The following is a 25331-nucleotide window of genomic DNA, read 5'->3' on the forward strand; positions in this document are numbered from 1 at the left end:
TTATTATCTTCGCATCTGGATTCTTTTCTAACTCCGTCCAATCTTTCTCTGATTACTGATACTATTTCACTCGGAAGTGTGTCATTATTACGTTTAGTGATCAAAGCGTGTAGCATTAGACCATGGTTTAGTTCACAGGCAGTCTTCATTTCCTAAAAAAAATAAAAATTCAGAATGGGGGGAGAAGACTAGTTCTTTAGGGTCTGCTAGGGAAAGACCGTTCGGGTTCCATTTTCGAGAACTACACGAAAACAGACAATCTAACTCTAACAGAAATACATAAACCCCCTATACTTAGTTAGCTGTGGTATCAAAATTGTGATTAACTTCATTGTCGAATTCCATCGGACTATCTATGTAGTGTTTAACTCTGTGACCATTAACTTTAAATTCAATCCCATTTGAATTTATTAATTCTATCGTTCCCTATGGGAAAACTCTTTTGACTATGAATGGTCCAGACCATCTTGATTTCAATTTTCCAGGAAATAACTTGAATCGTGAATTGAAAAGAAGAACTCTGTCTCCTTCTTTAAATTCTTTTAAACTTCTGATTCTTTTATCATGCCATTTCTTCGTTCTTTCCTTATAGATTAACGAATTATCGTATGCTTCATGTCTTAATTCTTCTAATTCGTTTAGTTGACTTAACCGTAGACGTCCGGCTTCATGTAAATCAAGATTACATGTTTTCAAAGCCCAAAATGCTTTGTGTTCAATTTCTACTGGAAGATGACATGCTTTTCCATAAACAAGTCTAAAAGGTGTGGTTCCAATTGGAGTTTTGTAGGCTGTTCTAAAAGCCCAGAGTGCATCCTCCAATTTAATGGACCATTCCTTCGGATTTGATCCTACGATTTTTTCTAGAATACGTTTTAAAGCTCGGTTGGTATTTTCAACTTGTCCACTTGTTTGTGGATGATATGCGGTGGAGATTTTATGAGTTACTCCATATATTTTAAGAACTTTCTCAAGTTGATTATTACAGAAATGAGTACCCCGATCACTTATTAAAACTTTCGGTGTTCCAAACCTTGCAAAAAGACGTTTTAAAAAGTTGACTACAACTCGTGCATCGTTAGTTGGGAGAGCTTGTGCTTCCGCCCATTTAGATACATAATCAATGGCTACGAGTATATATAGATTATTATGAGATTTTGGAAATGGACCCATAAAGTCAATACCCCAAATGTCAAATACTTCACATACTTGAATGACATTTTGTGGCATTTCATCACGTTGACTTATTTTTCCGGCCCTTTGACAAGCATCACAGGATTTGCAAAGAAGGTGTGCATCTTTGTAAATTGTAGGCCAATAGAATCCAGCTTCATATACTTTTCTTGCTGTTAGTTGTGGCCCATAATGCCCTCCTGTTGGTCCTGTGTGACAATGGTTTAAAATTTTACTAGCTTCATCTCCGAATACACATCGGCGTATTATTCCATCTGGACAACTTTTAAATAGATGTGGATCTTCCCAGAAATAGTGTTTTATATCACTAAAGAATTTCTTTCGTTTTTGGTACGATAATCCTTTTTCAAGGAATCCACATACTAAGTAGTTTACATAGTCTGCAAACCATGGTATTTCATTATAATCTATTTTCAATAGATATTCATCAGGAAAGTTGTCTTGTATGGCCGATTCATTTAGAACTTCTAATTCGGGATTTTCAAGACGAGAAAGATGATCAGCGGCGAGATTTTCTGCTCCTTTTTATCTCGGATTTCAATATTGAACTCTTGTAAGAGTAAGATCCAACGGATTAATCTTGGTTTGGCATCTTGTTTCGAAAATAGGTATCTAAGAGCAGAATGGTCGGTATAGACCACCGTTTTTGCTAGAACGAGATATGATCGAAATTTGTCAAAAGCAAAGACAATAGCAAGGAGTTCTTTTTCAGTAGTTGTGTAATTTGTTTGTGCTCCTTGTAACGTCTTACTAGCATAATATATAGGTTGAAATCTTTTTTCAATCCTTTGTCCTAAAACGGCTCCCATTGCAAAATCACTTGCATCGCACATTAGTTCAAATGGTAGATTCCAATTTGGTGTTATCATGATCGGCGCATTAGTAAGTTTCTCTTTAAGAATATTAAAAGATTTGTTACATTCATCTAAAAAGATGAATGGAGCATCCTTTTCTAGGAGTTTATTCATAGGAGTGGCAATTTTAGAAAAATCTTTTATGAAACGTCGGTAAAAACCGGCATGCCCTAGAAAACTCCTAACTCCTCTAACATTGGTGGGATGTAGAAGTTTAGCAATTACATCTACTTTAGCTCTATCCACTTCAATTCCTTCCTTTAAGATTTTATGTCCAAGAACGATGCCTTCTTTAACCATGAAATGGCATTTCTCCCAATTAAGTACTAGATTTGATTGTTCGCATCTAATCAGCATTCGTTCAAGATTAACCAGACATGATTCAAATGTATCACCGAAGACTGAAAAGTCATCCATGAAAACTTCCATGCATTCTTCTATCATGTCGCGAAAAATCGCCATCATACACCTTTGAAAGGTTGCAGGGGCATTGCAAAGTCCAAATGGCATGCGTTTGTAAGCAAAAGTACCATAAGGGCACGTGAATGTGGTTTTCTCTTGGTCTTCGGGTGCTATTGGAATTTGAAAATATCCGGAAAATCCATCAAGAAAACAATAATAACTATTTCCGGCTAATCTTTCCAACATTTGATCAATAAAAGGTAAGGGAAAGTGATCTTTTCTGGTGGCGTCATTTAATTTTCTATAATCAATACACACACGCCATCCTGTTACAGTCCTAGTAGGAATAAGCTCATTTTTCTCATTTGTAATGATAGTCATGCCACCCTTCTTAGGCACGCATTGAACTGGGCTTACCCATGGACTATTAGAGATTGGATAAATTAGACCTGCATCTAGCAGTTTAATAATCTCTTTCTTAACTACATCTTGCATATTAGGATTTAGTCTTCGTTGGCGTTGCACATACGTTTTATGACCTTCTTCCATAAGGATTTTATGTGTGCAATACGAAGGACTTATTCCTTTAATATCATGAATCTTCCATGCAATGGCTGGTTTATGAGCTTTTAACACAGAAATGAGTTGTGATTTCTCATTTTCAGTAAGAGAAGACGATATTATTACAGGTAATTCAGATTCACCATGTAAATAAGTGTATTCCAAATGGTTTGGAAGTGGCTTTAACTCTAATTTCGGAGGTTCTTCTATCGATGATTTATATCAATATCTGTCTTCTTCTTTTAGCATTTGAATTTCTTCTGTTATTGGTTCATATCCATTAGCTATAAGTGTAGCTAACATTTCAGCTTCATCAATTTGTTCTGTTCCTTCTCCTAAAGAACATTCTCCTGTTCCTTGTAATTCTGGAAATTCTTCTAATAATTCTGCATGTGCATCTATAGTTTGAATATAATAACATGTATCATCTGCAGATTGTGGTTGCTGCATTGCTCTATCAACTGAAAAGGTAACACTCTCATCCTCTATACTTAGGGTCAATTTCTTATCGAACACGTCTATCATTGCTTTAGCCGTGCGTAAGAATGGTCTTCCTAATATGAGAGGAACTTGAGAATCTTCTTCCATTGCCCGAACAACAAAATCTACTGGAAATACTAAAGTACCAACTTTAACTAGCATGTTCTCCATTATCCCTCTAGGATATTTTATTGATCGATCGGCTAGTTGTATGCTTATTCTTGTTGGTTTCAATTCTCCAAGGTCTAGTTTAGCGTATAGTGAATACGGCATTAAATTTATACTAGCACCTAAATCTGCCAATGCTTCTATTGAACTAAGACTACCCAGAAAACATGGAATTGTGAAACTTCCTGGATCAGATAGTTTTTCTGATATCTTATTCAACAGCGCTACTGAACAATTAGCATTCATAGTAACAGCCGAGAGTTCTTCCATTTTCTTTCTATTTGAGATTAGATCTTTCAAGAATTTAGCATATCTAGGCATTCCTGAAATCACATCAATGAAAGGAAGATTTACATTTATCTGTTTAAACATATTCACGAATTTGGATTGCTCGGCTTCAAGTTTCTCTTTCTTCATTTTACTCGGGTAAGGAAGTGGTGGTTGGTATGGTTTAACATAAGGTTTAGCCTTAACTTTGTTATCTTCATTAACCTTCTCAACTACCATTTCTTTTTCCTTATCTTGATTAGGTTGTGGTTCTTGTGGAGTAGGAATAGCTTCATCAGAAGTTACAGGTATTTCAGGTGGTTTAAGTGTTGTACCACTTCTTGTGGTAATGGCTTTAGCTGTTTCATTCCGGGGGTTAGCATTTATATCACTAGGTAGACTTCCCGATTTTCTTTCACCTATTAACCTTGCTAGGTTACTTACTTCTTTTTCCAGATTTTGAATAGAAGCTTGTTGATTTCTAAATGCTTGAGCATTTTGTTCATTAGTTTGTTTCTGAGATGTGAAAAACTGCGTTTGAGTTTCAACTAGCTTCATCATCATATCTTCTAAATTCGGCTTTTTATCATCGGTTTGTTGTTGTGGTTTGTTTTGAAAATTAGGTCTTTGCTGATTGTAATTATTATTGGATACTTGTTGATTGCTAGGACCTTGTTGGTTGTTGTATGAAATATTTCTGTTATAGTTCTGGTTTTGATTGTAAATAGGTCTTGGCGGTTGATAATTATTCTGATAATTATTTCCAGGCCTTTGGTTTATGTATGAAATATTCTCTCTTTGTTCCATTGTTAATTCAATACTGAGACAATCTTTTGTCAAATGTGATCCTCCACACTGCTCACAACTAATTCGTATTGAGTGAATATCTTTAGTCATCTTTTCCATTCGTCTCTCCACAGCATCTATCTTTGCGGAAATGGAATCTAAGTCATGGCTAGAATCTGCTCTAGCTGCTTTAGATGATCTAACGATATCTTTTTCTTGGTGCCACTCATGTGAGTGGGAAGCAGTGTTATCAATAATTTTGTAAGCATCAGTTTCGGTTTTCTTCATAATAGAACCACCAGCTGCTATATCTATGTCTTTCCTTGTAGTGATGTCGCATCCTTGGTAGAATATTTGTACTATTTGACAGGTGTCTAAACCATGTTGCGGACATCCTCTTAACAACTTTCCAAATCTAGTCCACGCCTCATATAGAGTTTCATTTGGCTTCTGTGTGAACGTAACAATTTCTCCTTGAAGTCTTACGGCTTTAGATGCAGGAAAGAATTGTTTAAGAAATTTTTCAACTAATACGTCCCATGTATCAATCGCCCCTTCAGGTAACGATTCCAACCAATCTTTGGCTTCTCCCTTTAAAGTCCAGGGAAATAACATGAGATATATCTGTTCATCCTCTACTTCTCGGATTTTAAATAGTGTGCAGATCCTATTAAAGGTACGTAGATGTTCATTTGGATCTTCCTTCGGCGCACCACTAAATTGGCATTGATTAGTCACCATGTGTAGAATTTGTCCTTTGATTTCATAATCTGGCGCATTAATGTCTGGATGAGTAATTGCGTGGCCTTGGCCAGTGCGTTTAGCTCTCATTCGGTCTTCCATACTTAATGGTTCTAGATTCTCCATAATTGAATTTGTTGAATCGGAATCACTAGAGGATTCTGATTTAATGGTTCGTTCCTCAACAATCTCTGTTTGAATGATTGGTGGTTCCGGAGGAAAATTTAGTGGTTCAGGATCTACGAATCGTTCCTGAATATTCTCCGGATTCTCAATTGTGAGGTCGGGTTCAAAAAATGGATTATCGGAAATTTGAACTGGAGTACTTGGTCAACTAGATGACGATTCTAAAGAAAAATCAACGGCAGTAATATTTGCTAAATGTCTTGATCTAGTTACAGGTGGCGAACGTACAAAAGGTGGTGAACGTCTTGCTCGGTGCATTCACTGAATATCCTATTAGTTTTTAAAAGGAAAGAAAAATTATAATAAGTTATCCAATCAATAGACTTTTCTGATTTTGCCCACGTTTCGAATAGCCAAAAGATGCAGCAGAGGGGCAGGATTCGTTTGGTCTCAATATAATTGAGGACTGTTTGGCTCCAATAACCCGGTCCACGTACAAATCCAACTATTACTATGAACCAGAAAATTTTGATGTCTATCAATTTAACCACTTAAAATAAATTTTCGTAATTTTAAGAAATTTAGATAAGAAGTAGAATAAAAATCTATGTCCTAAAACTAGAATAGCGAGAAATAAGAAAGAAAAAGAGCGTGTCGAATAAGGTCGAAAAAGAAAAATGGTTGAAAAATAAAGGTGACGGAAAAATAAAAGAAACTTATAACACTTAAAAATACTTGACTAACCTAACCTTATTACTATAACTAACTTAAAATTATAATCGCAAATTGAGATTACTAATTGGAATGATAATTGATACATAGGTAAAAGTCGTCTAAAAATATTAAATCTTACAGGAAAAACTATATCCCAAATGGCAATAACTTAAAAAGAAACTAAAACTTAAAAAGGCGTCGCAAAATTCTAAAGTACCTAAATCTTAATCTAAAGAAAAAGCACTTAAGGAATTCTACGGCAAAGCCTAAAAATCTAGAAGTAAAAATAACTATGGCAAAAACTAAGTTTAAAACTAAATATGAGCTAAAAATACAAATATTACGCTAAAACGATTAAAAAGGGACAAAATATAAAAATATACTAAAAGTTGTAAAAAGTACAAATTTTATAAAAATTTTATTTTTATATTAATTATTTATTAAAACTATTAATTTTACAATTTAATTAACTAAATAAACTAAATATATAAATTAAATAAAAAGAAACTTAAAATAAAACTAATTATAATAATAATAAGTAATTAGGGTTAATAATAATAATAATTAATAATTACTCCGTAATTAATGCTGATTAGGGTTCTGTCAGGCGCGTCAGAGAGAACTCCGCGAGTTGCGGTATTAGGAGCTATAAACTCCGCGAGTCGCGGGGTTCCAAAATTCAACTCAGGTACTTTTTTTAATTCGACGTTTTTTTTTTTTTTGTAAAAACAAAATATTTAAATAAAACTTATATTAAAAATAAAGAAACTTTATAAAACTTAAATATTTAACAAAATATTAAAAATACTTATATTTTTGTTTTTCTTTTTATATTTTCGAATATTTAAAACGTATTTTTATAAAAAAGAATTTTAATAAAAGTAAACTAAAAATCTTTTTTTTTTATATTAGCGTTGCGCTTCCGGCTTTTATGCGAATCCCCGGCAGCAGCGCCAAAAATACTTGATGTTTTAGCAGAGTGGTATAAAATACTATTAAATTTTAGTAGGAAATACTATTAAATACGATACAATTTTACACAAGATATTTATTTATTTAGAGAATGGATATACTTAAACCTTGCTACAACACTTATAGGCAGTGTACCTAATCGTACAGTAGTGTAGTTTTTAGTAAGTCCGGTTCGTTCCACAGGGAATCTTTTTAAACAAAGCTTAACGCTATATTAGTTTACATTTATAAAAATACAAATATATATATATATATATATATATATATATATATATATAAGTAATATTATTATTATAAAGGGGGGTTTTACCGTTTAATGACCAGTTTGTCGATTTTAAAACTTTAGTCGCAGTTAAAACCAAATGTAAAATAATAAATAAATACAAGACTTAATTTAAAGCGTAAAGTAAATAACGATAATGAAATTGCGAATAATAAAAGTGCGATAAAATAAACTTGCGATAATTAAAAAGTACGATAATTAAAAGTGCAATTAAATACAATAACAATAAAAATGCGATAATTAGAAGTGCAATTAAATATAAAATAAAGGAAATTAAATATGAAATAAAAGAATTATGCTTATTTAAACTTCCGTAATCATGATGTTTGACGTGTTGATTTTAGTTTTATGCCCATGGGTTAATTGTCCTTTGTCCTGGATTATTTAATATGTCCGTCTGATTTTTGTCCATAACAGTCCATCAGTCATAAATATAAAGTGCGAGTGTCCTCATCAAATTATCCTTATACCCGAAGTCAAATATTCCAACTAATTGGGGACTTAAACTGTAACAAGGTTTTATTACTTTGTTTAATAATTACACCAGGATGTCGACTGAGTGTAACTCAAGGTTTTAATACTTTGTTATCAATTATGCCAAGTGTCCTTGTACATAATTTCACCCCTGTTTTAATAATTCTAGTGGCTATTAATCCATTTCCGTGTTCGGTTAAATGAACGATTATTCGTACATATAAATACCCCGCCCATCGTGTCCGATCGAGTGTAAATGGTAATTTATAGGGACGCCCAATTGTAAATCTTTATATTAACATTAACAAACTATCATTTAGTTAAACAAATATAAAGCCCATTAATAGCCCATAGTCTAATTTCCACAAGTGTCGTTCTTTTGTCCAAACCCCAATTATGGTACAAAGCCCAATTACCCAATTTTAGTAATTAGCCCAACATCATGATTACTTCGGATTAAATAAGTATAATAATAACTTAGCTACGAGACATTAAATTAAAAAGGTTGAACATAACTTACAATGATTAAAAATAGCGTAGCGTTACACGGACAGAATTTCGACTTACACCCTTACAACATTTGCTAACATACCCTTATTATTAGGATTTAAAATTAAAATTAAAATTAAAATATAAATTATATATATATTTTTACGTATATATTGAGAGAGAGATAGATATTGGATGTTTTTGCGATCAGAATTCGTTTGCTTTTATAGGGAGTTTCAGAATTTGGTGCTCCGCGACTCGCGGCAATTTTTGCCTTCAAACTCCGTGAGTCGCGGAGTTTGTTTTTACAGCTCACCCACATTTGGCTCTTTGTTTGCCGACGATTTATTTTATAAATATAATATATATATAATTAATATAATTAATTATATATTATATTATATTTATATACATAGTTAACTTGTAATTTTTAGTCCGTTGCGGCGAGCGTTGAGAGTTGACTCATGTCCCGGTTCCGGATTTTCGAACGTCCTTGCGTACAATTTAATATCTTGTACTTTGCATTTTAAATCTTGTACTCTTGTAATTTCGAGACGTTTCTTATCAATAATTGGAACCTCTTTGATTGTATTTTGTACTTTTGAGCTTTTTGGTCGTTTGCGTCTTCAATTCGTCGAATCTGTCTTTTGTCTTCACCTTTTATTATTTAAACGAATATCACTTGTAAATAGAATAATTGCAACTAAAAGCTTGTCTTTCTTGAGGAATAATGCTATGAAATATATGTTCGTTTTTAGCATTATCAGCAAGTAATGGTCCAGAATTCATAGGTATGGAGTTTTGAATTATCATAATATACAAGGTAGAAACAAAAGGTAGTAGCACGATTAGTTTTTGTCAAATTACCTGAATCACTGAGAATAGAACTATCAAGAATATATTTTCTTGATATGTTCAGAAGTTAAGCAGAATGAAAGCGTTATGTAACATGGCACATGATGACGTTATGACCTGTGAATCATCGCGTCCCATTAGAAACTCAGCATAACTTACTGTAATATAATCACGTTGATCAAGTGTCATTATATTATACTAACTCATGCATCAATTCCCAAAATTACTTCAATAACATTCATATTTTAAGCTCGAAAGTTTACAGAATATAGAAACTAACAGTTTCTATATGATGTAACACTGATAGTATGAAGAGATTAATGATTCCAGATAAGAATAGTTATGAAAATATCTTCAGAAATATGGAGGATATTTATAATGAAAGATACGATGATATCTTGGAATTTCTAATATCGAAGGATGGTGAAGAAAATTTGTCCGCAAGAGTTTGGAGTCAGAAGCAAGGTATTAGTTAAAGATTTCATCAGAAACAGAATCATCAGGATTCTTAATGTACAAGTTTAGTCCTTGTGATTTGTTCAGAGACTCCTTCGTAGTTTGCTCAATCAGTTTTTCAGTTCCAACTTTTCTGAGCTTTTCCAACATACTATTCTTTACCATCAAACTTTCGACGATTAAGGTCGTTTACAGTTGCCCACAGTTTCTGCTGCTTCAGTCAGCTTTTTCAAAGTTCAATGTATTGATTCGTAGGCTGGGTGCTTTTCAAAATTTCAGAATGGAAGATCATAATTCTAAGAGATAAATGTTATATGTATACATATAACTGTTGATGTAGACATGCTGCGAGATTTCAAAATACTGATTGCTGATATTCGGTAATTGGTATGGCAGTTCTCGTTATCAGATGCGAATAAGTACATGATGAGTCTTCAATAGATAAATATAGTGATTTGTCGGAGAGATTTAAGCCAAGGAGCAACGAGGTTGCTAGTACGTCTGTTGGTAATATTATGGAATATAAAAGAATTCTCCGGTATCAAAAGGGTAATCGTATATATCAGGATTATAGTAAGGCTACTTCGAATGAAAAGTCGAAGTTGGCTTGTTGGAGCTGTGACAAAATTTACTACTTTGAAAAGGGATCGCAAAGTTATAATTTTTTTTTTTTGCTAATAAATGCCAAAGGATCTGACGCGGCTACATGTTAACTTTTACTCAGTTGCCGAGAGTTTCTCAGGTGCATAACTGTGAAGACCCGTCCTAATCCATCCGGACGAAGTCCACATCGATTATAAACGATTCGCAACAGTTGATTACATCACGAGGTTCTTGACCTCTATATGATACATTTTACAAACATTGCATTCGTTTTTAAAAGACAAACTTTCATTTACATTGAAAGTTGACGACATGCATACCATTTCATAATATATCTAAACTATAAATAACTTAATAATAATCTTGATTAACTCAACGACTCGAATGCAACGTCTTTTGAAATATGTCATGAATGACTCCAAGTAATGTTTCTAAAATGAGTAAATGCACAGCGGAAGATTTCTTTTGTACCTGAGAATAAACATGCTTTCAAGTGTCAACCAAAAGGTTGGTGAGTTCATTAGTTTAACATAAATAATCATTTCATAATTTTAATAGACCACAAGATTTCATATTTCCATTTCACATAAACATACGTCCCATACATAGAGACAAAAATATCATTCATATGGATTGAACACCTGGTAACCGACATTCACAATATGCATATAAGAATATCCTCATCATTTCGGGATCCTCCATCGGACATGATATAAATTTCGAAGTACTAAAGCATCCGGTACTTTGGATGGGGCTTGTTGGGCCCGATAGATCTATCTTTAGAGTTCGCGTCAATTAGGGTGTCTGTTCCCTAATTCTTAGATTACCAGACTTAATAAAAAGGGCATATTCGATTAGATAATCCAACCATAGAATGTAGTTTCGATTACTTGTGTCTATCTCGTAAAGCATTTATAAAAGCAGCGCATGTATTCTCAGTCCCAAAAATATATATTGCAAAAGCATTTAAAAAGGGATTAATGAAACTCACGCATATAATTATTGCAAAACAGTTAATAAAACATTTGCATGTATTCTCAGCCCAAAAATGTAAAGAGTAAAAGGGGAGCAAATGAAACTCACTATAATGTATTTTGTAGTAAAAATACATATGACGACATTGAACAATGCAGGGTTGGCCTCGGATTCACGAACCTATATCATTCATGTATATATTAAAACATATAATCGTAACAGAATGAACTTATATATTATTAATACTGTAATTTATATATTTAGTAGTTTGTAAGTTTTATCAATTATTTACATATTTTCATTTCATATATATAGATATTAATATTGTTATGTTATGTGTATTAAATATACTTATATACAAATATCATTTATTTGTTAAATTAATGCTAATACCAAAATAATATTAACAGTGATATTAATTATTAGTCTTAATAATACAACTTATAATAATAATAATAACAGTAAGAAAAATATACTAAAAAGGATAATGGAAATCATAATTAAAATCTTCCTGTTTAATTTCTAACTAATAATTAAGCTTCTATTATAAAATTTTGTAATCCTAATTATAATAATAATAGGAATACTTATTTTACTAATAATTATACTAACAATACTATTTAGTGATAATACTAGTGTTGATAATGATAACAATATTGATGTTAGTGATACTATCAATAATATTAAATAATATTACATGATAAATATGATAATATTAGTAATAACAATATTAATAATAATTATAATATTTGTAATTTTTAATATGATTACGATAAATGATAACTAATATTAACAATAATAATATTAATAATAATTATAATAATAATAATAATGTTAATACTAATAATTTCTAAATAATACTAACAATAATAATAATAACAATAATGGTAATAATTAATAATGATATTAATAATAATAATAGTTAGTAACAATAGTGTTACCTATAAAAAAAATAAGCATTCTGCAAAGGCAAGCACTATAACCCACGATCACTTGCAAACCCGAATCAACACTCATCCACTCGACCGTTTCTGTTTTTCTGAGATAATACTAAATCAATATCTATATAATCTGTTAACTATGATTAATCCCAATTCCTTCTTCTCCTTCAACCCAGTAATCGACCAGTGATGATTTACAACCCAAACATTTTACTAGTTGAATTTAAAACTCGTATAGAAACAAAACAATTGGGAGATTTTAATTGACAGAAAAACAAAAGAACAAGAAGAAAGAAAAAAAAATATATCTGCAGCAAGAACACGTCGATGCCAACTCAATACTTGATTTTAAAATTCAAATCGATTTAGCTCATGATGTCTACATGAAATATGTTCTAAATCCTATTTATAAACTTTCCAAATCCTCAATTTCACCTTAATCGTAACAGAAAACTTCAATTTAATCGAAGAATAAACTTTGACTTTTAAAAACCCAAACTTTGACTCGAAAATTGACATCCGATAGATTAAATTGGACTATGAGACTTTCCAGAAAGTTGAAAGGAATGATTTAGAGTGAAACTGCGTTTAGAAAATTTGAAATTTATTACGATTTCGTTTAATTAGAAAAATGGAGTGCAGACAGGGCAGGAACCTGGTTTCCAGCTTTGTTCTTCAATATTTCTGTTTAATCTGAACGATTTGAAGTGGTTAAAATCGATAATTGATGTGGATAATGAAAGGGAGTTGGAATGAATGGATTATAACACAAATTGACCAAGTATTATATGTTAAATCAGTCGACAAAATAAATATCTATCAGGTACAAATATATAAAAAAAAATTAAAGAAGATGGTAACATCAAACAAATTTTAACTCCTTCTGTTTGGAAAGCGAATTTGATATACTAAATTGGATTAAGACAGTTAACCAAATAGATACAGAATTAAAGATTTTAGTTCGTACTCATGAATTTTTATATGTATATAAATAATATTTATTAATAAATAATTATATAATTAAAACAGAAGTACTGATTTTATACGGTATCTGTATAAATATATATTATAAATATATATCTGATTTTCATATTTCCGTATATATATATATATATATATATATATATATATATATATATATATATATATATATATATATATATATATATATATATATATTGGTATTTACATGTTAATCTTACTAACTAATAAATATATCAATAATAATAATACTAATTAATAATAATAATATTAATAGTAATTATTGATAAATAATCTAATTATAATAATGATAAACATAATACTTGTTAATGATAATAAAAATTATAATTTTTAAGAATAGGGATAATAATAATAATATAGTAATATTGATAATAAAATAAATGATAACAATAATCATAATGATATTAATAATAATATAATAAATTATACATATCTAATTTTACAAATGATAATAATATTGAAAGTATTGATAATAATATTAATATACCAATTACATTCAAACTTGTAATTAAATTTTAATATAATACAATTTATTAATTATATTATAATATATTGAATCTTTAATTATTTTTAATTACAATGTATATATAATAATATTTATGTATTGAATATATACATATATATAGATTCATTTTAAACTTACAAATTTATTATCTTATATATTATTTTCCATATTTAATTCTAATTATTATCTTATTATTTATAATTTCAAATCATTATATGTAATTACATTTATGTATGTGTACATATTTATTTATAAACAATTGTTCGTGAATCGTCGAGAATAGTCAAAGGTCAAACGAATATATGAAACAGTTTAAAATATTTGTGACTCAACATTACAGACTTTGCTTATCGTATCGAGATCATGTAAAGTTTAAGTTTAAATTTGGTCAGAAATTCCTGGGTCATCACAGTACCTACCCGTTAAAGAAATTTCGTCCCGAAATTTGAGTGAGATTGTCATGGCTAACTATAAATATGTTTTTCTTGACGACTATGAGCTGATAAATAGAGTTTTATCATTATTGATTAATATGAATAAAACCATTCGATTATGTGAAGCGTACGAATGAAGTTATCATAAAATAGTGAAATGAGAAGGATAAATTTTATCATAACTTTTGACTAGTCATGGTTGAATTTAGAATATATGGTGCGTCATAGCTTTTGACGTAGAGGGCTGAATTCCGGAATTTAAGGGATTTGAAGAAAATCTTCGAAATCTAAGAGATTTGATTCTTCGGCGAGTAAGGAAATTAAGATCTCTATAATTAAATACGGTGATCTGTCTCGATTACTCTATATAATATTTCCACTATAAATTAAGCTCTTCTGTTCCATTATTCTCACCATTCCTATATTTTTTTTCTTAGTTCATACATCCAAAAGATTGTGAAAATGCTTAATTCAGTTCTGATCCTTGTCCTTATCCTTACTATCGTAACAATCATTCTCCTTTTTCAACTTCCACTCGAGGAATCTGCTTACTTCTACTTTGCTCTTGGGGTTATAGTGCTTTTAATTCTCCCGTGTCTTTATGTTGCGATAATCATTGATATACACGGTTTGTAATTTGTGCGTTGTTATCGGGCTTTATATCTCTCCTTATATTTTAATGTCCCCTTTTCTGTTTCCTATAATCATTGTCATCCACAGTTAACACTCCCTCCTATTTGCTGCAATTTATACTCCAATTTCTATTTCAGAGTTTTGTCCCTTCGTTTCTTCTTCTGGCGATTTGGCATCTCTTGTAATGGTCCAGAATTCGCAGATATAAGTTTCAGAATGAACATTATTAATGTTCTAAATAAGAAGGAACGTAATAGCACGATTTAATTTGTCAAATTACCAGATTCACTGAGAATAGAACTATCAAGAATATACTTTCTTGATATGTTTAGAAGTTAAGCAGAGTGACAGAGTTATGTAACATGGCACATGATGACGTTATGATCTGTGAATCATCACGTTCCATTAGAAACTCAGCATGACTTACTGTAATATAATCACGTTGATCAAGTGTCATTATATTATACTAACTCATGCATCAGTTCCCAACACTACTTCAAAACATTCGTATTTTAAACTCGAAAGTTTATAGAATATAGAAAACTAACAGTTTCTATATGATGTAACACTGATAGCACGAAGATATTAATGATTTCAGATTTGATTAATTATGAAAATATTTTCAGAAATATGGAGGATGTTTATAATGAAAGATACGATGATATCTTGGAATTTCTAATATCGATGGATGATGAAGAAGATTTATCCGTAAGGGTTTAGATTCGGAAGCAAGGTATTCGCTAAAGATTTCATCAGAAACAGAATCATTTGTATAAATTTTTTTTTTTTTTTGAAGTCAAACTTAATCCTTGTGATTTGTCCACGGCTTTCTTCATAGTTTCGCATAATCTGCTTTTCGGTACTAAATTTTCTATTGAATGTTTCCAATATAATGATACCCAGGAAGCACGAAGAGGTATATAATTTCTAACGAGAATATTTATAAAAATATCCTCAGAAATATCGAAGATATTGATGATGATATTTTGAAATTTCTAAGTTCGATGGTTGATAGAGAAAAATTTTCCGCAAGATTTTAACATGACTTCGGAGCAAGATATTCTCTAAAGATTTCAACGGATCTAGATTTATCTGGGTTCTATGAATTTAGGGTATGTTACTTGTATTTCTCCTTGATTTCCTTTATGGTTAGCTCAATCCGCTTTCCAGTTCTAACTTTTCTGAGCTTTTCCAACATATTATTCTTTATCAACAAACTTCCGACGACTAAGGTTGTTTACGGTTGTCTACAGTTTCTGCTGCTTCATTCAGGTTTTTCAACATTCAGAATATTGATTTGTAGACTGAGTGCTGTTCAGAATTTCAGAATGAAAGACTATAATTCTAAAAGATAAATGTTATACATATAACTGTTGATGTAGATATGCTGTGAGTTTTCAAAGTACTGATTGCTGATTCCCGGTAATTGTTATGACAGTTCTCATTACAAGATGCGGATGAGTATATGATAGGGTTTCAATGAATAATTATAATGATTTGTCAGAGAGATTTAAGCCAAGGAGCGACGAGGTTGCTGGTACGTCTACTGATAATATGGTGGGATAATAAAGAATTCTCCGGTATCAAATGGGTAATCGTATATATCAGAATTATAGTAAGGCTACTTCGAATGAAAAGTCGAAGTTGACTTGCTGGAGCTGTGACAAAATTGGCTACCTTAAAAAAGGATTCGCAAAGTTATTTTTTTTTTAATTTTTTTTTTTTTGCTAATAAATGCCAAAGAATCTGACGCGGCTACGTGTTTAACTTTTACTCAGTTGCCGAGAGTTTCTCAGGTGCATAACTATATGCATAAATCTTTCCTTCCGTAGATGAAGTGCGGTTGATTCATCCTATCGATTGAGGTGTTTTCAAGAATCATGAAAGGTTTGAACGCAGATTGTAATCGTGATGATACGAATGGGGTTTAAAAATGAAATCAAGTGGCAAACTTGAAGAATTGTTTAGTTTCATATGTTATAATCAGTATTTTAATTCATTTTAATTGTGCAATATTATTAGTCCATAGTCGTTAGTCCAATAATTCATATATAGCTTAATATATAATATTCGAATTAATTAATACGTGTCGTGACCCGTATACGTCTCAGACTCGATCACAACTCAAAGTATATATATTATTAAAGAATCAACCTCAACCCTGTATAGAGAACTCGATCACTACTGCATATAGAGTGTCTATGGTGATTCCAAATAATATATATAGATGTGTAGATATGATATGTCAAAACCTTGTATACGTGTCCCGATATTTAAAGTGCGTAAAATAAATAACAGAAATTAAATGACGATAAATAAAATTGCGATAAAATAAATTGCGATAATTAAATTGCGATAAATAAAATGTAATACGGAATTAACAGTTAGCTAGGAACAGTTAGCTAAGATTTTGTTAGCGTGGTTTCTTAATAAAATTTAATATTGTTAATTAGTCTGTTTCTAATCAATTTTTTTTATTGTGTCCATTATTTCTTCATTATGCCACTTGTTGGATTCTGATAGGCCAAAATCCAAATATGAAATTGAATTTGAATGAAAATAGTTATACTTGGTGAACGAATACGTATCTTGGTGGTTGTAAATAGGATAGTGAATAACTGTTGAATCAGATTCGAAGAATGTATAATGTAACTTATTAATGTGAAATTTAAATAGTCCTCGGGTATTACCTACCCGTTAAAATGTTTTCACCATTAACAGTTTGTACAAGAGAATTTTTAATTACAAATCTTATGAAATCATATATACATGTATATTTTCTTCAGATGTATTCATGGATTTAATGAGTTAATATGATATTAAACTCATTTGCTTTTTGGTTGGAACTAGAATAAATAATCTCTAAAACTTTAGAGATTACATATTCGACATGTCGAACGAAGATCATACTCAAAGTACAGATGATGATATTGAAGCATGGATTGTTGATGGCACTGGTGCTGTTATTTATTGTACTGTTGGTGCCGGTGATGTTGCTGAAGCTGGTACATTTTGCACCATATTCTCCGAATTGATTATTCGAGCGCGAAGTTCGTTGACTTATTACTCCAGGATGATTGTCGGTCGGAACGAGCGGATGAATAAGGTTTAGAATTGTGGATAGAATATAATCGTGGTGAGATATTCGGGAAATGAGGGTGAAAATGATGATTCGGACTGGTTCGCTGATAAGTGCTTCAGGTTCATCGCCAATAGGTAAATTCGGTTGGTGAAAAGGATCGCCTTCTTCGCGTCTCCATTGATTAAGTTGACTACAAACTCATCAGATGAATTGGGGATGGATGATTGGTTGGTTCATTCTGGTGACACTGCTTTCAGAGCTTAGGTGAAACTCCATATCGGAATAGCTGTCGGAATCTGAGGGACTCGAACTGGTTGAGGGATTCATCCCGTACGATCAGATGAAGGATTTTCGATAAGAAATAGATTATAGGATATAAATTAGTACCCTGCAATACATAATTTTACATATGCCTATATAATACTAAAATCCCATAAGTTACTGAGGAATCTACAGAAGCTGTCAGACAAAGATAACAATAACATTTATGCTAAGATATGAATTAGCAGATACGCTAAGATACGAATTTTGCCTATACACTATTATGCAATCATTGCAGTAATATGTGTCTAGACTAAGAATGATAAGCAGGTAATTTCTGAAGGATGATAAATAGATGATTTCCGACAAAAATGATAAGCAAAACTTTTGACATGCAGACACTGTCGAAGTCCAGACTTACTAAAGCATCCTAATGACTATCAGTTAGGCACACTAATGTAAGACCTGGTTCACTAAAACCACCGCTCTGATACCAACTGTGAAGACCCGTCCTAATCCATCCGGACGAAGTCCACATCGATTATAAATGATTCACAACAGTTGATTACATCGCGAGGTTCTTGACTTCTATATGATACATTTTGCAAACATTGCATTCGTTTTTAAAAGACAAACTTTCATTTACATTGAAAGTTGACGACATGCATACCATTTCATAATATATCTAAACTATAAATAACTTAATAATAATCTTGACTAACTCAACGACTCGAATGCAACGTCTTTTGAAATATGTCATGAATGACTCCAAGTAATGTCTCTAAAATGAGTAAATGCACAGCGGAAGATTTCTTTCGTACCTGAGAATAAAAATTCTTTCAAGTGTCAACCAAAAGGTTGGTGAGTTCATTAGTTTAACATAAATAATCATTTCATAATTTTAATAGACCACAAGATTTCATATTTCCATTTCACATAAACATACGTCCCATACATAGAGACAAAAATATCATTCATATGGATTGAACACCTGGTAACCGACATTCACAATATGCATATAAGAATATCCCCATTATTCCGGGATCCTCCATTGGACATGATATAAATTTTGAAGTACTAAAGCATCCGGTACTTTGGATGGGGCTTGTTGGGCCCGATAGATCTATCTTTAGAGTTCGCATCAATTAGGGTGTCTGTTCCCTAATTCTTAGATTACCAGACTTAATAAAAAGGGCATATTCGATTAGATAATCCAACCATAGAATGTAGTTTCGATTACTTGTGTCTATCTCGTAAAGCATTTATAAAAGCAGCGCATGTATTCTCAGTCCCAAAAATATATATTGCAAACGCATTTAAAAAGGGATTAATGAAACTCACGCATATAATTATTGTAAAACAGTTAATAAAACATTTGCATGTATTCTCAGCCCAAAAATGTAAAGAGTAAAAGGGGAGCAAATGAAACTCACTATAATGTATTTTGTAGTAAAAATACATATGACGACATTGAACAATGCAGGGTTGGCCTCGGATTCACGAACCTATATCATTCATGTATATATTAAAACATATAATCGTAATAGAATGAACTTATATATTATTAATACTGTAATTTATATATTTAGTAGTTTGTAAGTTTTATCAATTATTTACATATTTTCATTTCATATATATAGAATATATAGATATTAATATTGTTATGTTATGTGTATTAAATATACTTATATACAAATATCATTTATTTGTTAAATTAATGCTAATACCAAAATAATATTAACAGTGATATTAATTATTAGTCTTAATAATACAACTTATAATAATAATAATAACAGTAAGAAAAATATACTAAAAAGGATAATGGAAATCATAATTAAAATCTTCCTGTTTAATTTCTAACTAATAACTAAGCTTCTATTATAAAATTTTGTAATCCTAATTATAATAATAATAGGAATACTTATTTTACTAATAATTATACTAACAATACTATTTAATGATAATACTAGTGTTGATAATGATAACAATATTGATGTTAGTGATACTATCAATAATATTAAATAATATTACATGATAAATATGATAATATTAGTAATAACAATATTAATAATAATTATAATATTTGTAATTTTTAATATGATTACGATAAATGATAACTAATATTAACAATAATAATATTAATAATAATAATATTAATAATAATTATAATAATAATAATGTTAATACTAATAATTTCTAAATAATACTAACAATAATAATAATAACAATAATGGTAATAATTAATAATGATATTAATAATAATAATAGTTAGTAACAATAGGGTTACCTATAAAAAAAAATAAGCATTCTGCAAAGGCAAGGACTAGAACCCACGATCACTTGCAAACCCGAATCAACACTCTACCACTCGACCGTTTCTGTTTTTCTGAGATAATACTAAATCAATATCTATATAATCTGTTAACTATGATTAATCCCAATTCCTTCTTCTCCTTCAACCCAGTAATCGACCAGTGATGATTTACAACCCAAACATTTTACTAGTTGAATTTAAAACTCGTATAGAAACAAAACAATTGGGAGATTTTAATTGACAGAAAAACAAAAGAACAAGAAGAAAGAAAAAAAATATATCTGCAGCAAGAACACGTCGATGCCAACTCAATAATTGATTTTAAAATTCAAATCGTTTTAGCTCATGATGTCTACATGAAATATGTTCTAAATCCTATTTATAAACTTTCCAAATCCTCAAGTTCACCTTAATCGTAACAGAAAACATCAATTTAATCGGAGAATAAACTTTGACTTTTATAAACACAAACTTTGACTCGAAAATTGACATCCGATAGATTAAATTGGACTATGAGACTTTCCAGAAAGTTGAAAGGAATGATTTAGAGTGAAACTGCGTTTACAAAATTTGAAATTTATTACGATTTCGTTTAATTAGAAAAATGGAGTGCAGACAGGGCAGGAACCTGGTTTCCAGCTTTGTTCTTCAATATTTCTGTTTAATCTGAATGATTTGAAGTGGTTAAAATCGATAATTGATGTGGATAATGAAAGGGAGTTGGAATGAATGGATTATAACACAAATTGACCAAGTATTATATGTTAAATCAGTCGACAAAATTAATATCAATCAGGTACAAATATATATAAAAAAAATAAAGAAGATGGTGACATCAAACAAATTTTAACTCCTTCTGTTTGGAAAGCAAATTTGATATACTAAATTGGATTAAGACAGTTAACCAAATAGATACAGAATTAAAGATTTTAGTTCGTACTTATGAATTTTTATATGTATATAAATAATATTTGTTAATAAATAATTATATAATTAAAACAGAAGTACTGATTTTATACGGTATCTGTATAAATATATATAATATATATATCTGATTTTCATATTTCCGTATATCTATATCTGTATATATATATATATATATATATATATATATATATATATATATATATATATATATATATATATATATATATATATATATATATATATATATATATATATATATATATATATATATATATATTGGTATTTACATGTTAATCTTACTAACTAATAAATATATCAATAATAATAATACTAATTAATAATAATAATATTAATAGTAATTATTGATAAATAATCTAATTATAATAATGATAAACATAATACTTGTTAATGATAATAAAAATTATAATTTTTAAGAATGGGGATAATAATAATAATATAGTAATATTGATAATAAAATAAATGATAACAATAATCATAATGATATTAATAATAATATAATAAATTATACATATCTAATTTTACAAATGATAATATTGAAAGTATTGATAATAATATTAATATACCAATTACATTCAAACTTGTAATTAAATTTTAATATAATACAATTTATTAATTATATTATAATATATTGAATCTTTAATTATTTTTAATTACAATGTATATATAATAATATTTATGTATTGAATATATACATATATATAGATTCATTTTAAACTTACAAATTTATTATCTTATATATTATTTTCCATATTTAATTCTAATTATTATCTTATTATTTATAATTTCAAATCATTATATGTAATTACATTTATGTATGTGTACATATTTATTTATAAACAATTGTTCGTGAATCGTCGAGAATAGTCAAAGGTCAAACGAATATATGAAACAGTTCAAAATATTTGTGACTCAACATTACAGACTTTGCTTATCGTATCGAGATCATGTAAAGTTTAAGTTTAAATTTGGTCGAAAATTCCCGGGTCATCACAATAACTATATGCATAAATATTTCCTTCCGTAGATGAAGTTCGGTAGATTTATCCTCTCGATTGAGGTGTTTTCAAGAATCATGAAAGGTTTGAACGCAGATTGTAATCTTCAAGATACAAATGAGGTTTAGGATGAAATCAAGTGGCAAACTTGAAGAATTGTTTAGTTTCATATGTTATAATCAATATTTTAATTCATTTTAATTGTCCAATGTTGGTAGCCCTCAGTTGATAGTCCACAGTTAGCAATTCAATAATTTATATATAGTTAAATATATAATATTCGAATTAATTAATAAGTATCGTGACCCGTGTACATGTCTCAGACTCGATCACAACTCAAAGTATATATATTATTGTAGAATCAACCTCAACCCTGTATAGAGAACTCGATCATTACTGCATATAGAGTGTCTATGGTTATTCCAAATAATATATATAGATGTGTCGATATGATATGTCAAAACCTTGTATACGTGTCCCGATATTTAAAATGCGTAAAATAAATAACAGAAATTAAATGATGATAAATAAAGTACGTAAAGTAAATAACAGAAATTAAATGACGATAAATAAAATTGCGATAATTAAATTGCGATAAATAAAATGTAATAAGGAATTAACAGTTAGCTAGGAACAGTTAGCTAGGATTTTGTTAGCGTGGTTTCTTAACAAAATTCTTCTCATAGTTAATTTGTTTGTTTCTAACAAATTTTATTTTGTCCAATGTTTTCTTCATTATACTACTTGTTAGATTCTGATAGATCAAAATTCAAGTATGAAATTGAATGAAAATGGTTATTCTGTGGTGAACGGATACGTATATTAGTGGATGTAAGTAGAATAGTAAATGACTGTTGAATCAGATTTGAAGAATGTACTGAAGGTATTTCGTATGCCCGAAAGACATATTAAATCAATGTGGCTAATATGTTATGATCCAAGTCGGGTCATACCCAATAACAAACTTTCCGACACCTTAAACGTATTTAATATTGACGATTGGCTCGTTAAATAAATACGCGACACTTGAACTTTAGAAAATCAGTTTTCTAAAATATAATCACTTGAGATAAATTATTTGGATAATTTATATACATTATGAATTTAATTATTTATAGGTTTAAATAATTATATTGTGTTATATTTTGTAAATGGTTTATGAAATATGCAAGTAACTTACAAAATATTGGGCATTTTGTAACAAGCTTTTATAAAACAATAATACAAGTTTTAAAAAAAAAATAAAAACCACCCCACATGGTGGACGGTTTTGGGGGGTCTCCAAGGTCCTCCCATGCTTGTTTTCTTGTTACTTGTGTTGGCACAAGTTCATATATGCATGGGTCATTCAAAAACAAATTTTTCTTTGACTTAAGATTGAGAAAACAAGTGAAAAACTCTCTCCCATTTTCTGCACCAGTTCTGTCCGAATTTTGCAGCAAAGAATAGGGGTTCTTGAGTTTATTAGAAGCTCATTTAAGTGTCAAACAAATCCTAACCAAAAGCTAGGGTGTTGGTGCACAAGTTTGGGGTATAATCTCTTGAGGTTTCATTGTTTTGGAGCTCCATTTTGCATCATCTCCTTCTACATTTCTGCTGTCCAAAATTCAGCCCTCTACTATCTTAGAGGAGGTATAAACACTCTTCTAATCTTGTTATATTTGTAAGCATATGATTCATGACTTGATATTAATATGGAATTTAACAAAATGGCTTTACAAATACACTTGTTCTATTAATGCTTCCGCTTGTATTAACTATCTTAAAATTGGTTTTATAATTGTGTAAACTAAATGAACATGTTGTTTTGAAACTCATTAAATTCCATCAATGGTATCTAGAGCCGAGGTCTATGGATTATGCTTCTTATATGGTCTTTAAACCCACTATATTTGCATTTCAAGTACATGCATGAGAATGAAATGAAAAAATTGTCGGGTTTGGGTGGGTTTGGAATTTAGGCCGATTTTAAGGAGACCCAAAATGGGTTTTTGGGTTCTTCCATTTGGTCTAATTTTGGTTGAATGTAAATGTTCACAATCTAGGCCTTGACCTTGTGTTTGGTTGCATGCATGGTTGATTAATATTTATTCAATTGGTTTGTAATAATAATTATTCATTTGGCATGTAATAATTCATTTGGTTATGTAATTTATTTTATATTTGGTATGTAAAATAGAATAGGTTGTATTTTCATTTTCTAGATAAAAATGTATTAGGATACATATTTTGTAAAATGAAGATACATGATGATGAAGACTTGAAGAACACAAGGAACATATGGATGCAAGGTTAAGTGGGAGATTTGAAATCTCCTACTTTGTATTGTTACCCCTTAACCCGGTGACATTTGTTTTCGGCTAAACAAATGTCCACCAAAATGGTTAGATTGTGAACATACTTGTTTTGCATGTGTGGTTGTTTGTTTGTTTATTGTATTGTATGTTTGGTTGATACAATTGATCACAAGATAACAACAAGCAAAACGACAATTTAATTGGTTAAATTAGACGTATTAATAACATGCAAGACGACAATTTAATTGGTTAAATTAAAAGCAACTAAAGACCTAAATAAATGGTTATTAAGAACAAGAAAAGGATCACATATATATAAAATGGTTTATATCAAGTAATTGGCAAATTACAAGACTTGAAAATGGATTTCAAATGAACCATACACTAAATGCATGTTGGTGTATGGCATAAATGTTTTCTTAAACTAGAATTAACGAAAACTTAAAATCCCTTAATCGACAAGGTAAACAAGTTTAACGCCATCCTTTTGTGGGACACTTAAACATAGTAGGGAACTCA

This window comes from Rutidosis leptorrhynchoides, chromosome 1, assembly GCF_046630445.1.
Source record: "Rutidosis leptorrhynchoides isolate AG116_Rl617_1_P2 chromosome 1, CSIRO_AGI_Rlap_v1, whole genome shotgun sequence".
NCBI lineage: Eukaryota > Viridiplantae > Streptophyta > Magnoliopsida > Asterales > Asteraceae > Rutidosis > Rutidosis leptorrhynchoides.